The sequence below is a fragment of the Dama dama genome, chromosome 23 (assembly GCF_033118175.1).
Source record: "Dama dama isolate Ldn47 chromosome 23, ASM3311817v1, whole genome shotgun sequence".
NCBI lineage: Eukaryota > Metazoa > Chordata > Mammalia > Artiodactyla > Cervidae > Dama > Dama dama.
The window spans coordinates 69,661,042-69,675,001 of NC_083703.1; the positions used below are offsets into that span (position 1 = coordinate 69,661,042).

General features: G+C 47.5%; 1 non-coding gene across 1 annotated transcript; it reads right to left on the bottom strand.

Annotated features, from left to right (window-relative positions):
- Nucleotides 1-4,345: 4,345 nt before the first annotated feature.
- On the bottom strand, nucleotides 4,346-4,418 carry TRNAR-CCU (transfer RNA arginine (anticodon CCU)). The gene has a single exon. It is a non-coding gene; the product is annotated as a tRNA-Arg (tRNA).
- Between the last annotated feature and the right edge of the window lie 9,542 nt (nucleotides 4,419-13,960).

The following is a 13,960-nucleotide window of genomic DNA, read 5'->3' on the forward strand; positions in this document are numbered from 1 at the left end:
AAGGATGGAAGTATAGATGGATGGATGGATGGATGGATGGATGGATGGATGAAGGATGGAAGTATAGCTGGATGGATGGATGAATGCATGGATGGATGGATGGGGGAATGTGCCTTTTAAGGCAGGAAGATTCTCCTCATTCTTCAGATGAGAAACCTGAGGAAAGAGAAGCAGCTTGCATGAGGTCACAGAAACCACCCACATCCAGCCCAGCCTGGCTGGCTCCTTCAGCTCAGTTCCCTACACACAGTAAGTGAGTGGCGGTGGGGGTGTGGGCGTGGGGTGGGGGAGCAGGTGCTATTCTCTGGGCGGTGGGCCCACAGCTCCCATTCTGCCCCCTCACGAAGGCTTGGTTGACTTGCACATAATCGAGGTCAAGTACACCGGAGGATCCCCTTGCTGAAATTCAATCTCAGATCTCACTCTGAAGCCAGGTGGGAACTTGATTTGTCATTTCCGGGTCTCAGAGTCCTGAAGGTTAATTGTATGCTGGGGGTGTGAGTCATGGGTGGCTTTAACTGCTGATTAAGTGTTCCGTGAAATTCTGCATCCTAGCCCAACAATGCCCACCCCTAAGGTACAGTCAGTCATCTAGATTTATACCCCGGAGTGGGACACACACCAGAGCTCACACACCAGGCACAGGAAAAATCTGGAAGGACATTCCTCAGATAAACGGTGCATGTCTTAGATAACAGTGAACACTTCTCTCAAAGCAGGATTACTCAGGACTTTAGCTTGATATCTGTGTGTAACATTTGAACAGTACACAGTGAACATACAAGTGGCTTCTGCCGTCAGGGAGGCAAAAGGCGTCTGGAAATATTTTCAAGTTCATACTAGCGTGCAAAAAGCAATCCCTCGCAGGGTGGTTGGGAAACTCCAGAAAATCTTCCTTCAGGATCCTCCTCCCACACATTATCAGAAACTCGTTTTCAGAAACACTGAGTCAGTCCCCAACCACTCCCCTGCAGTCAGCACGCCAGCGACTACCTAACCACACACCGGGGGCTGAGTGAGCCAGGGTGACGGTGACAGGCTGGGGAGCAGGTGGGGCGGGAGTCCACAAGGTCCGAATCCTTACGCAGCTGACACAGATGGAATCGGCCCCTGGGCCAGACACTGTGCGAAGTGTTCCACATGGATTATCACATTTAATCCGCACGACAAGTCTATGTGGTCAGAGCTATTATTATCGTGTTTTACAGCTGTGGAAACTGCAGTACAGAGAGGCGAAGGAACTTGCCCAAGGTCACAGAACGAGCAGATGGCGGAACTGACTTTCGATTCCAGAGTCTGTGCTCTTAACTGGCTACACCCAGTGCTGCCTCCCCGTAGGAACCTGCCTGAATTCCACAGGCAGGAAATTGTAAAGTCAGAATGCAAACCAAGCAAGGTTCAGCAGCAGCCTCCAGAAAAACGTGCCTCTCATTGATAAGGTATCCCCAGTCCTGCTCATTTCTGGAGCCACCGCCAGCACGCTGGGTGATGTGGGTGGCTTCCCTGAACCTCATTTCCCATGGCTGAAAATGCCAAGATTATTCCTGATCCCTGGGAGCCGGAGAGGCTTGTGGGAGAGGACAAGTCCTCCCCTGGACTGTGGGAGGCTCTCAGTTTAGATATATCTGTGTACTTGCTGCTTTCCAGGAGTTCGGTGCAGTCGGCCAAGTGGGCATGGGAGCGAGTCTATTCCATGAGCTCTGTGATGGAGAGGTGTGTTAGGTGCCCTGGGGCCAGAGGCCAGGCACCAGCTGAAATGTCAAGAGTTACAATGAATCCGGAAAACTCGGCTGAGGGAAAACTAGAATAAACAACCCCCAGGAGGAGAGGGGGGGAGTCTGGTTCGTCATCTTTCCTGTTTTCCCAGACTGGCCCAGTCCCAAAACCTCTTCTTAATCTTGTCAAGATTTTGGCCCTCTGCCCCAGCAAGGAGACGCCAGGAGGCCCACAGCGAGCCAAGTCTTCAAGGAAGTGATATCTTCTGTAGGTCAAGAAAAGGGAAGAGGCTTTCTGGGAGCCAGGGACTCCCAGAGAAGGCAGGGACTGAACCAGGGGAGCTTCCTCCTTGAGCCAGTGGAGAAATTGAGGCTTAGAACAGGGCAAGGTCTCTTTATTTGCTGGTGGCAGGTTTGGGGCAGGTGGCCCCGGCTCCAGTCGCCCAGGACAGCATCTCCTCCACTGCAGAGCACTGACTGCCCTCTTCCTTCCCTTTCGAGGATAACCCAGGCAGGGGGAAGCCGCCTTCACTCCCTCTCCCCACAGCTTTTTCCAGCAACATCTCCCCATCAGTGTACTGGGGACTTTGAGAACAAAGATGTGGGTCCCATGGATACTGGAGAAGGAAGTGGTATCTGAAAAGCACTTGGTACATTTGACCCTGTAGGAAATGTTGATGGACCTTCTGAAACAAAGTACCAAATCTCCCAAAGCACCTACTGTGAGCCTGTGCGGGCCCGGCATATTCAACTCGATACATCATCCAATCATCACACCAACACTGGGAAGTAGATCACGGCGCCAACATGCAGATGAGGCAACTGAGGCTCACGGGGGAGATGTTTCCTGTGGATTCTACCTCCACCCCATAGCTCTCTTCTGAGAATCACACCCAGCTGTCCACTTCATCTCGGGCATCCCCACTGTATGCACCACATTTCGTTCCACCCTCCACTTGAACGACCCTAAGTTCATCATCTTCCCATCCTGAGGACTTCTGTTTTCCCATCACAGCCTCACCATTCAAACCCGGGGGACTTCCCCAGTAGTTCAGTGGTTAAGACGCCGTACTTCCACTGCAGGACACACGAGTTCCGTCCCGGGTAGGGGAACTAACACCCCGAATGCCTTGAGGCACAGCCAAAGATATAAACAAATAAATAAAATTAAAAACAACATGGGCCATCAACCCTGGCTCCACCCTCTCTGGGCTTCCCTGGTGGCTCAGTGGTAAAGAAGCCGCCTGCCAATGCAGGAAACCCGGGTTCGATTCCTGGGTCAGGAAGATTCCCTGGAGGAGGAAATGGCAACCCACTCCAGTATTCTTGCCTAGAGAACCCCATCGACAAAAGGTGCCTGGCGGGCTACAGTCCACGGGGTTGCAAAAGTCAAACATGACTTAGCAACTAAATAGCAACAATGACAACCACTCTCTCACCTGGTCTCACCTCCAAGCAGGAGTCCCGACCAGTGGTCCCACCTCTGACTCTTTCAGACGCTGGATTTCCTTAATTCTAGGGTTTGTAGAATAGTTTCCAGGCTTCTCACTCCTCACTTCTCGATGACTCCAACACTTTCTGAGCAGACATTCTCCCTGTACTTTATCTCTACGCTCATCTACCCCCCATCCAAATATCTATTCTTTCTAAAAATTTAATTCTTCCTAATCTCACCTAACTGAAAATCCCTCAGCGGTGTCTCACTGCCCTCAGGAGAAACTCCTTACCAGGGCTTACATGCATGCAGGCTAAGTCTCTTCAGCTGTGTCCAAATCTTTGCGACTCCATGGACTGTAGTCGACCAGGCTCCTCTGTCCATGGGATTCTCCAGGCAAGAATACTGGAGTAGGTTGCCATGTCTGTCTCCTTCTCCAGGGGATCTTCCTGACCCAGGGCTTACCAGACCCCCAAAAATCTTGACCCTGGCTGCCCTCTCTGGTCTCAGGTTGGGTCACTACCTACGCTCTGTTCCCCACCCCCCACATCAGACATTCTGGAATCCTCACAGTTTGTCTTTCACTTCCAGGGCTGGGCTCACGCTATTTTCTCTGCCTTCCCCTGTCTAACTCCTTTTCATCTTTCACGTCTCAGTCTAGTCACCACTTCCTGACCAGCCTGTCTTGAAGCTTGGTGAGCTGCCCCTTCAGTGAATTCCCAGGGTCCCCCTGTCCGTCCTCCACCAGGCTGCAAACCCTCTCCCTATCCCACGTCCCTGTTTCAGCCCACAGAGCCTGCCCAGCACGGCAGGATGTTGAAGTAGCACCCTCCAATGGAAACCTAATGTGTGCCACATGCATCACTGCGTTTTTCTAATCGCCACATTTTAAAAAGCAACATAGAAATAGATGAAATTAATTTTTTAAAGATTTTTTTCTTAATGAGCACCGTTTTTTAAGTCTTTATTGAATTTGTTACCATACTCTTTCTGTTTTATGTTTTGTTTCTCTGGCCACGAGGCCTATGGGAATCGTAGCTCCCTGACCAGGGATCAAACCGGCATTGCCTGCATTGGAAGGTAAAGCTTTTACCAATGGACCACCAGGAAAGTCCCTGATGAAGTTAATTTTTTTTAATTAATTAATTTATTTATTTGGCTGCACTGTGTCTTAGTTGCTGCATATGGGATCTAATTCCCTGACCAGGGTTCGAACCTGGGCCCCCTGCATCAGGAGCTCAGAGTCTTAACCACTGGACCACCAAGGAAGTCCCTGAAGTTAATTTTAATAGTACATTTTAACCCAATATTTCAAAAATTGTCTTATTTCAACATATAAGCCAGATAAAAACTTTGAGCCTTTGATTTTCTTCTAAGATTTTGAAATCTGGTGTGTGTTTTACACTCACAGTGCAGGGTCCATGTGCTCAGTTGTGTCCAACTCTCTACCACCCCGTGGACTGTAGCCCGCCAGCCTCCACTGTCCACGGCCCATGGGATTTCTCGGGCAAGAAGACTGGAATGGGTTGTCATTTCCTTCACTAGGGGATCTTCCTGATTCAGGGTTTGAATCTGCGTCTCTTGCACCTCCTGCTTTGGCAGGCAGGTTCTTTACCAACTGTAACACCTCAGAAATCCTTTTACACATAGCACATCTCAGTTTGGAGTGGCCACATTTCAAGGGCTCAGTATCACCATGGGCTAGTGCAGTTTTGGAGAATGCTTAATGTTTCTTGGTCTATATCCTGCCCTGAGGACACTAATTCTGAGAAGTACTCACAGGCCTTCTATAAGAAAAGGAATTCTAAGTCATGTAAGTCTTCAAAACACTGACAAAGTGAATCAGTTTTTATGCTTCCGGATCTCCTAGAGTCTTATCTGTGCTAGTATAAGATGTGATATGAGAAATAGACCAGCGAGCGTGGAGCATTTGCTCAACTCCTTTGAGCTCCAAGCTCTATTTTCACAAAGCATTTCTGGGGATTAGCGTCCAGTGGAATGTTCTGTAGTAAATGTTCGTTTAGCCACATCCCTGAATCAGTCAATCCCAGGATCTCCACAAGAAGAATTCAGAGTTCAGAAAGCCCTACCTCATGTGCCTCTGAATCTGGCACTCAGGAAAACACCCAAAACCTGAATATTGAATTGACTAATTAATTCAAGGAGATTGCAGAGGGCAGGGCTAGAATCAGTAAGCAAAAACTGCAGCATATCTGAGCACAAACAGGACAACTTTGGGGGTTTTGAGTGAGTGTGTGTGTGTGTGTGTGTGTGTGTGTAAGTAACAGCTTAAAGCTAACTTGCCACATCTTCTTTGAAAATGCAGTAGGTAGCCTGATGAGATGACTTCTCCATCTAGAAGTGATCAAAGCTGGAGTTGTGGGGACGTGGGGGAGGTGGAATCCACCCTAGCATCTCTAATTTCCCTCCTTTAGAACTAAACGAATAAAATAAAATCAAGAGGAAAGAAAGCAACAAAATAAAAAACCCAGTGAGATAAGCACTTGAACTTTAGAGGAAGTGATCAGATGGGCTTGCATGTTCTGGGCACTTTATGAAGGATACACTTTGGGATTCTGTAGGCTCAGTGAAGGGTCAGTTTATAGCCAAAGACCTTTTGAGGCCACAGGTTCTTGGTTTTTGCTTTGTGGGGGGTTTCGGCCATGCCCCACAGCATGTTTCCTGACCAGGGATGGAACCTGCAACCTCTGCGTTGGAAGCGTGGAGTCTTAACCACGGGACTGCCAAGGAAGTCCCAGAATTTTTTGTTTTAATTCAGATTTTTCATCCGTTTTATACACAGTCAACATCTGGTCAATGATGAATTGAATCAGTCAATCAATTAAAATATGTGTCTAGGGGTGTGGATAAGAGAATGATCTAGTTCTCTTAAAATTGTTTTTGTGGGACAAAACCAAGGAGGACCAATCTGCACTGTTCAAAGTCATCAGGATGGTCATCAGGTCACGCTGAGGGCAAGGAGAGGGAGAAAGCACATGGGGCAGAGGTGTTTCAGGCGGCCGACCAATTCTGTTCCTTGACTGGATGAAGGTTATATAGATGGGTTAAGGCTCATCAAGTTGCCTACTTTGGATATGCGTACTTTTCTATGTTACACATTGGTAAGCAGTTTTATAAACTGCTTTTGTAATGACCGACTATTTTATCACACTAGGAGCAAAAGCGTGATTGTGATTAACCTAACTAAGATGATCAGGCCGGTCTGAGATTTGAGCTGAAGAGGAAGAGGTTAACCAACAGCCAGGTGTTTCTCATGGAGGCGCTGAGCAGCAGTTCTGCTGGCTCAGAGGGCAGTTAAAGGTTAGCCAAGCTGCAGAGGGTCCCTTAGCTATTGGCAAACAGGGAGCAGATGGATTCAGACCAATCTTAGAGCCTCCAGGTGCCCATCCGTAGGATACCTGGAAGAACCTGGAAGCTGGAGGCTTTAAAGGTTGGAGTCTGGGCCCCCAGGCCATGCATGAGGCCTGACCCGAAGCAGGTCCTGAGTGGCATGTCCCTTTCCTTCCTCTTACCTGGATTTCAGGTATGGCAACCCTAGAAGTGCCGAAGCCTTCTGCCAGAAGGGGTTGGAGTTCCAGCAAGGATCCCAGAGGTGGGCACAGCTGGGCTGAGTGAAAGGGGAAATGAAACCAACCCTTGCATGGCTCACATGTGCTCAAGCAACTGCAAAGAAGCCACCTGTGGTCAGTTGAAGGCATGGATGGGGGAGAAGGAGGGAGCTTCAGAGAAGTGGGGGAGGTGATGTGCCTTTCAGGCGACAGGGAGAGGGGAGGTTATAAAAAAAAAAAAGCAGCAGTTGAGAATAACAGGCAATACATCATGGGGTGTGGGTAGGGGGCAGAGGTAGGTTTCAGGTGGTGGAGATAAAAGGGTCAAAGGAAACAGCAGTTTGTAATGGGCAACACAATGTGGTACGGAGGAAAGACAGCCTGGACTTAGAGCAGTGTTGGCAAAACACATAACCATGGAGTTCTCTCAGCTGTGAAAATGGGACAATAATAGTTCCTTCCTCTTGGGGTTGTTAAGAGCACAAAATCAGTTGATGCGTGAAAAGGGGTTGTGCAAATCTTGTGGCTGCTCTTCACGACAATAAGGGTATTGGTGATAATATGGTAGGGAGACACTTCTGATTCTAAAGAGGATTCTGATTGACTGGAGAGACAACAACAATCAGAAACCTAGAGGGGAGGGGAGGGGAGAAGCAGAGAGACCCTCTAGCAGAGGGGCTCTTAACTGGGGTGCGTTTGAACTTCTATGCAAAATGCTGTATTTAAGAGTATCTGTGAATCCCTCGTATGTTATTTGTTGCTTATAAATGGAGCATAGCCTTTAAAAATTGTGAATCACTATATCATAAACTTGTAACTTAATATTGTATAGCAATTATATATTTTTAAGAACTTTTAGATAAATAAAAAAATAAAACACTGTAAAAAAAAAAAAGAGTATATGCAAACTACTACATTTAGAATGGAAAAACAACCAGGTGTTAAGGTATAGTATGGGGGGTTATATCCAAACTCCTGGGATAAACCATAACAGAAAAGAATATTTAAAAAGAATGTATATGTGTGTGTAACTGAGTTATTCGCTATACAGCAGAAATTAGAACATTATAAATCAACTATACTTCAATTAAAAAATATAAAAAGTTTTTTAAAAAGAGTATATGTGGGTTTTTTTGGAGGGAGAGGGCCCATAGACCACATTCTCAAAGGGGTCTAGGACCTCTCCCTGTAGTTTAAGGATTACTGATCTAGAGAACTAAAGGCTCACAAGAGAGAAACACATGAAATAAGTGGGCCACCATCATCCATGGATGGAGTGAGCCATCTCCATGACCTAAGGCAGGGGTTTAGGGGATAGAGGAGAGTCTAAAAAGAAGAGACAGGATTTCCCCAGTGGTTCTTTGGTTAAGTCTCAAGCTTCCACTGCTGGAGGGCATGGGTTTGATCCCTGGTTGGGGAAGTTCTGCATGCCAGAAGACACAGCCAAAAAGAAGGAATGATTATACAAGCCACCTTTCCTGATCACGGTGCGTTAAAATTCAGGACTAACAATAATTTTAAAATAAATAAATGAAATAAAAAGAAGAGGCAAAGGAGAGTGAGTTTGTTGGAATGAAGACTCAGAGGAAAAAGCCAGCTCACAGTGGGGATGGAAAGGCGGGGAAGGGAAACTCAGTTTTCAGTGTGGCCCAGGGAAGGCAGCAGAGACTGCTGGCTGAAGGCTGAGTGAGTGGGTGATGGGCAAGCCGCCCAACCCAGCAGCTGAAATTTGGGAAAATTAGTGGGGCAGAATGCAGATGGGGGCAAGATCCTGGTCACAGATATGAACTTAGATCTTCTCAGTATGTAACTGATGTTTAAAGCCACAAGAGTAAATGAGACAGTGAGTCGGGAGAACACAGAGGAGAGGTCTGAAGATTAATCTTGACTGTGTGTCTGGGAACTGTGAAAGGACTGAGTGGAGAAATTCTTTCCATTTGCCTGGTGTGTGATGGGAAAAAACTGTCAGCCAGTGGACACTGTTCTCCATCCGAAATACTTCTGGCTCTCAAGAAGAGTACTCTGCCAAGGGGAGGGACTCTTAACTATTGGCTCCATGGCTATTTTAGGGACCCCCCCCCCACCCCCATAGAGTAGGGTGAGCTGAGACTTTGCTATCTGACAGCTGGGGGTTTGTATCCTGATTTGGCCATTTCATTCATTCATTCACACAAAAAATATCTCTTAAGCATCCTCTACATGCCCAATTTTCTACCAGGTGCTTTTAAGCAACAGGGAGCAAGAGATGACCCTTGGGCTCAAAAGTCTTACCTCTACTAGAGGAAATGGACAATGACAGTAGCAAATGATAGGTGCTGGGGACATGTTGCTATGAGAACAGACAGGAAAGGTGCTCATACTTCTCCAAACTTTAGTCTCCTTATCTGCAAAATGGGAATTGTGTCACCACTCTAGGGAGTTTTCTGGCATATCCCAGGCCCCCACTTGATACACCAAGGAGCTCACTGCAGCCCATGACTCATTAATTTATTCAACAAATATTAATTGAGCATCCACAGGTGCCAGGCACTGCTGTAGATGCTAGAAATTTGGCATTAAACTAAACAGATAAATAGAGTAGTCAAGAAAATCTCACTGAAAAGGAGATATTTTAGTAAAGATCTGAAAGAAGTGAGAAAGTAGGCCATGGAGATATTTGGGGGAAGGATGTCCCAGGCAGAAAGATCTACAAGTGTAAGGGTGCTAAGGCTGGAGGGTGAGTGGTAGGGAGACCAGTGAGGCTGGGGCGGGGTGATGGAGGTGAGGAGCACCAGCAGATGACATCAAGGGACCAGGCAGGGGGCGGGGGTGGGCAGGGGAAGACCATGGGGGCCTGGGTAAGGACTTTGACTCTTATCCTGAGTGAGACGGGAGAGATTGGGGGGTATGAGCAGAGAAGTGACAGAATTTCACATTTTTCAAAGGATCATGGTTTTAAAAGATCCCTTATTCTGAGGAGGTCCTACAGGAAGACAAACACAGAAGAAGGGAGATGACAGAGGCTAAACCAGGTGGAGATGATGGAGGCTTGGGCTAAAATGGAAGCCGAGAGAAAGGGGAGAGAGGTTTAGCCTCTGGATATTTAAGGTCATGCCCATGGGATTTGCTGACAGGTTGGATATGGGTGATGTGGGGGCAGTAGATGAACAAGAGAAAGAGCCAAGGACATGGACTTCCCTAGTGGAACAGTGATTAAGAAATCGTCTTTCAATACAAGGTACTTGGGTTTGATCCCTGATCAGGGAAATAACATACTATAAGCTGCGGGGCAACTAAACCCGAGGGGCCACGGCTACAAAAACCCACAGGCTGCAACGAAGACCCAGGGAAGCCAAAAGAAAAAAAAAGGAAGAAAGCCACAAGCCAAGGCTGACTCAGAGGTTTGACCTGAGCCATTGACTGTGAGAAGGAAGACCGAGGGAGCGACGGGTTCGGGGTTGGGTGAGAAAGAAATTTGGTTAGAGGTGTGTTTAAGAAGCCCATTGGAAGGAATTCCCTAGTAGTCCAGTGATTAGGACTCAGCACTCTCACTGCCAAGGGTGTGGATTTGATCCCTGATCAGGGATAGTGGGTAGGTAGCTGGATATATAAATGTGAGGCCAGAGCTGTGGTGTGAGTTGGCCAAGGCCCTGACTACTGATACAAACTCAGGACTTGTCAGTATGTAACTGGTATTTAGGGCTTCCCTGGTGGCTCAGAGTAAAAGAGCCTGCCTGCAGTGCAGGAGACTTGGGTTTGATCCCCGAGTCAGGAAGATCCCCTGAAGAAGGAAATGGCAACCCACTCCAGTATTCTTGCCTGGAGAATCCCATGGAGGGAGGAGCCTGGTAGGCTACAGTCCACGGGGTCGCAAAGAGTCAGACACGACTGAGCGACTTCACTTCACTTCACTTCAACTGGTATTTAAAGCCACAAGTTGAATGAGATAGGAAGAAAGGAGGTCTGAGGACAGAGTTCAGGAATTCTCTAACATCCAGCAATGACAGCCTCACCTGCTTTCATTTGGGGTTTCCAAGGCTCAACTTGGATATTCTGTAAGGTTTTGTGCAAATATTTTCTGTCTCCCAGTTCTCAATACTCATGCACAACAGGAAGGGGGAAATTCCCCCAGAGGAAGAAAAAGTCAATTTAAAATAGATTGTGTTGCCATTTTCCCCCAAATAACAGAAAAGCCAAGCTCTGGGTCTGATGGGAAATTTGGAGTCTTTGTTGTTGTTCATTGCTAAGTCATGTCTGGCTCTTTGCGACCCCATGGACTGCAGCACACCAGACTTTCCTGTCCTTCACCATCTCCCGAGTTTTTGCTCAAACTCATGTCCATTGAGTCGGTGATGCTATCCATCATCACTGGGATCTTTAGCTTTCTGCCATCAAACCCTTCAGGCTGGGCTTCCAAAGAAGAGTCTGCCTGGCTTCCTAGCCCTGTGGGTTCTCTAATGAGGTTCCTAGACCATTGTCTTGAAACTGATGGTTTACTTGTCTAGCTCCCCTTCTGGACTGTGGGGTCCTCCAGGTGAAGGCCCTATCTCATTCACCCCAAGACTACTACCAGAACCTGGCACTAAGCATGCATCAGGAAATGCTCGCGGACCCTGACCACATTGCAGAAACCAAGGTGGATAATCCAGCTCCCAGGCTCTGGGTGTCTTTCACCCCAATCAGAGTCTGTTCTGTTGAACTCCTTCTCTGACACCTGCAGCTGAGTCCTGGAAAGGTAGAGATAGATCCTGCAGGGCTGGACTTGACCCTTTGGGAAGAGACTATTCCCTGGGGGCCTGGATAAGCCATCCTGAAAAACAAGTTCTCTGAGTCAATCCTTCTGCGAGTTGTGGATGGAAAGTCCCCAGAGCCCTGGAGGGGAGGTTGAGGCAGCCTGTGGTGTCTGAGAAGCAAAGAGGGGTCTCTGCTCCAAAGGGACCTGCTTCTTTACCTGATCCAGAATTCCTGGTGAAAGTGTTAGCCGCTCAGTCGTGTCTGACTCTTTGTCACCCCATGGACTGTAGCCCACCAGGCTCTTCTGTCCATGGGATTCTCCAGCCAAGGATGCTGGAGTGGGTTGCCATTTCCTTCTCCAGGGGATCTTCCCAATCCAGGAATCGAACCCTGGGCCTCCTGCATTACAGGCAGATTCTTTACCATTTGAGCCACAATTTCTGGTATATCAACTCAGTTGTGCCATCACTTTGTCCAAGGAATGGAATGATCCAAAGGCCCTCTTCTAGACTAGATACAAGTGTGTCTTCTCCAGCATAAAACAGACAAACAAACACACACACACAAACCCTCATAACCTCAGGTTACTCTGGTTCCTGCACTGCATTCCTTGTGTATAACTAAACCTTTTCAACAACTTGCCTAAACTTGTAATCCTTTACTTCCTCTCTCGGGCCCATCCCTAAAATAAGACCCTCCCAAATGACCTCATCTGGTCTAGTCACTTCAGGTACCACTTCCAGTCCCTCTCCTGAGCTCTAAACCCATGTATCCAACTGTCTACCAGATATCTTGACCAGGTTACCCCACAGGCATTTCAAATTTGAATGTACAGGGCGGAATTCATCATCTTTCCCTCAAACTAGGTCATTCCCCAGTGTTCCCGAGCCTTTGTGAGTGGCACGCCCATCCATAGCCTCGATTCCTCCCCTCTCCCTTTCTCTGACATGTATAATTGACACCTGATACATCAACCCTCTGTCATGAATATCCTTCAAATGCATATCCACTCCTTTCCACCCTCGTGGCTCTTCTGCTGACTAGGGCCAGCATTGCTGTCATTTTTGCCTAGATGATGGCATCAGCCTTCTTAACTGTGGCCTAACAAGCCTCTCCTCTTGATTTTTTCAAATCCATTTTCTATATTGTAGGTAACATTTACTAAAATAAATATGACTGGACCCCTGGTGGTCCACTAGTTAAGATTCCGTGTGTCCACTGCAGGGGACTCAGGTTGAGTACCTGGTCAGGGAAGTAAAATCCAAGAGGCCACACGTCATGGGCCCAAAAAATTGAAAAAAAAATTTTTTTTAATGCAGATGATTATGTTCTTCCATTGCTTACCACTCATCAGTGGCTCCTCATTGCTCTCAGGATAAATTGTAAACTTCTTTTATTATTTTTTTTTATTTTTTTGTAAACTTCTTAACCAACAAAAAACATCCTGCAAGGCCCAAACATGGGCCTTGACTACTCCTTCAGCCTCACCTCTCACTACCCTTTCTCTCAGTCTACCCCTCAGCCACACTAGTGTAATTCAGGGGTCTTATAAACCCACTCTGGAATTCCCAAGTCTTTATTTCATCTGTTCTCCAGGCCTCTAGTGGTCATCTCCCTCACTGTGTTCTCTGTCTTCCTTAACTTTCTCTGGCTAGCTTCTGCTCCCTCTTGTAAGGCAGGCCTCAGGTTTGAATGTCATTTACAGAAGGCTTTGTCTGACTCCTCAGTTCTGGCATGACAGCATCCCTAAAGGGCTCCTGTAGCAAACATGCTATGCATTATCCCCAAAGCATTTAACAGAGTAAGTGGCAATGACTTGTTCTCTTGTCTGTCCTACTTATCAGGCCTGAGCCCCTTGAGGGAAGGGACCTTGTCTGTCTAATTTATGGCTAAATCCTTGGCACCAGGCACCTGGTTCATAGGTGTTGTGATATTTATGTGTATGTGTGTGTTATGCAGGAAAGCCAGGGAAGGGGCAGATGCCACGCATACCTGGGGGGAAGAGGGACAGATAATCACAGAAGTAGATCTTGGCAGACTCCACAGAGATAGCCACAAATGGGATGGGAAGGAAGGGATCAATTCAACAGGCTCTAAAGATTTGAGCTGCTTGACTAGGAAAGGGGTGGATAGACCTATTCACCAAGCAGAGACCACAGAAGGGAAGGGTAGATCCAGGTGAAAAGTTGAACCTAGGAGCAGAGGACTGCAGGGACCATCAAGGGAACACACGCAGTAGTTTGTGTGTGTTAGTCATTCAGTTGTGTCCAACTCTTTGCAAGCCCCATGGATTGTAGCCCACCAGGCTCCTCTGTCCATGGGATTCTCCAGGCAAGAATACTGGAGTGGGTTGCCATTCCCTTCACCAGGGGATCTTCCCAAGCCAGGAGTCCAACCTGGGTCTCCTGCGTTGTGGGCAAAGTCTTTACCCTCTGAGCCACCAGGGAAAGGCAGATGGGTGAATGTTTCTGTAGCTCCAAAAAGAAGTCAAGCCTCGAGATACCCATTTGAGAGGCTCTCTGTAGGAG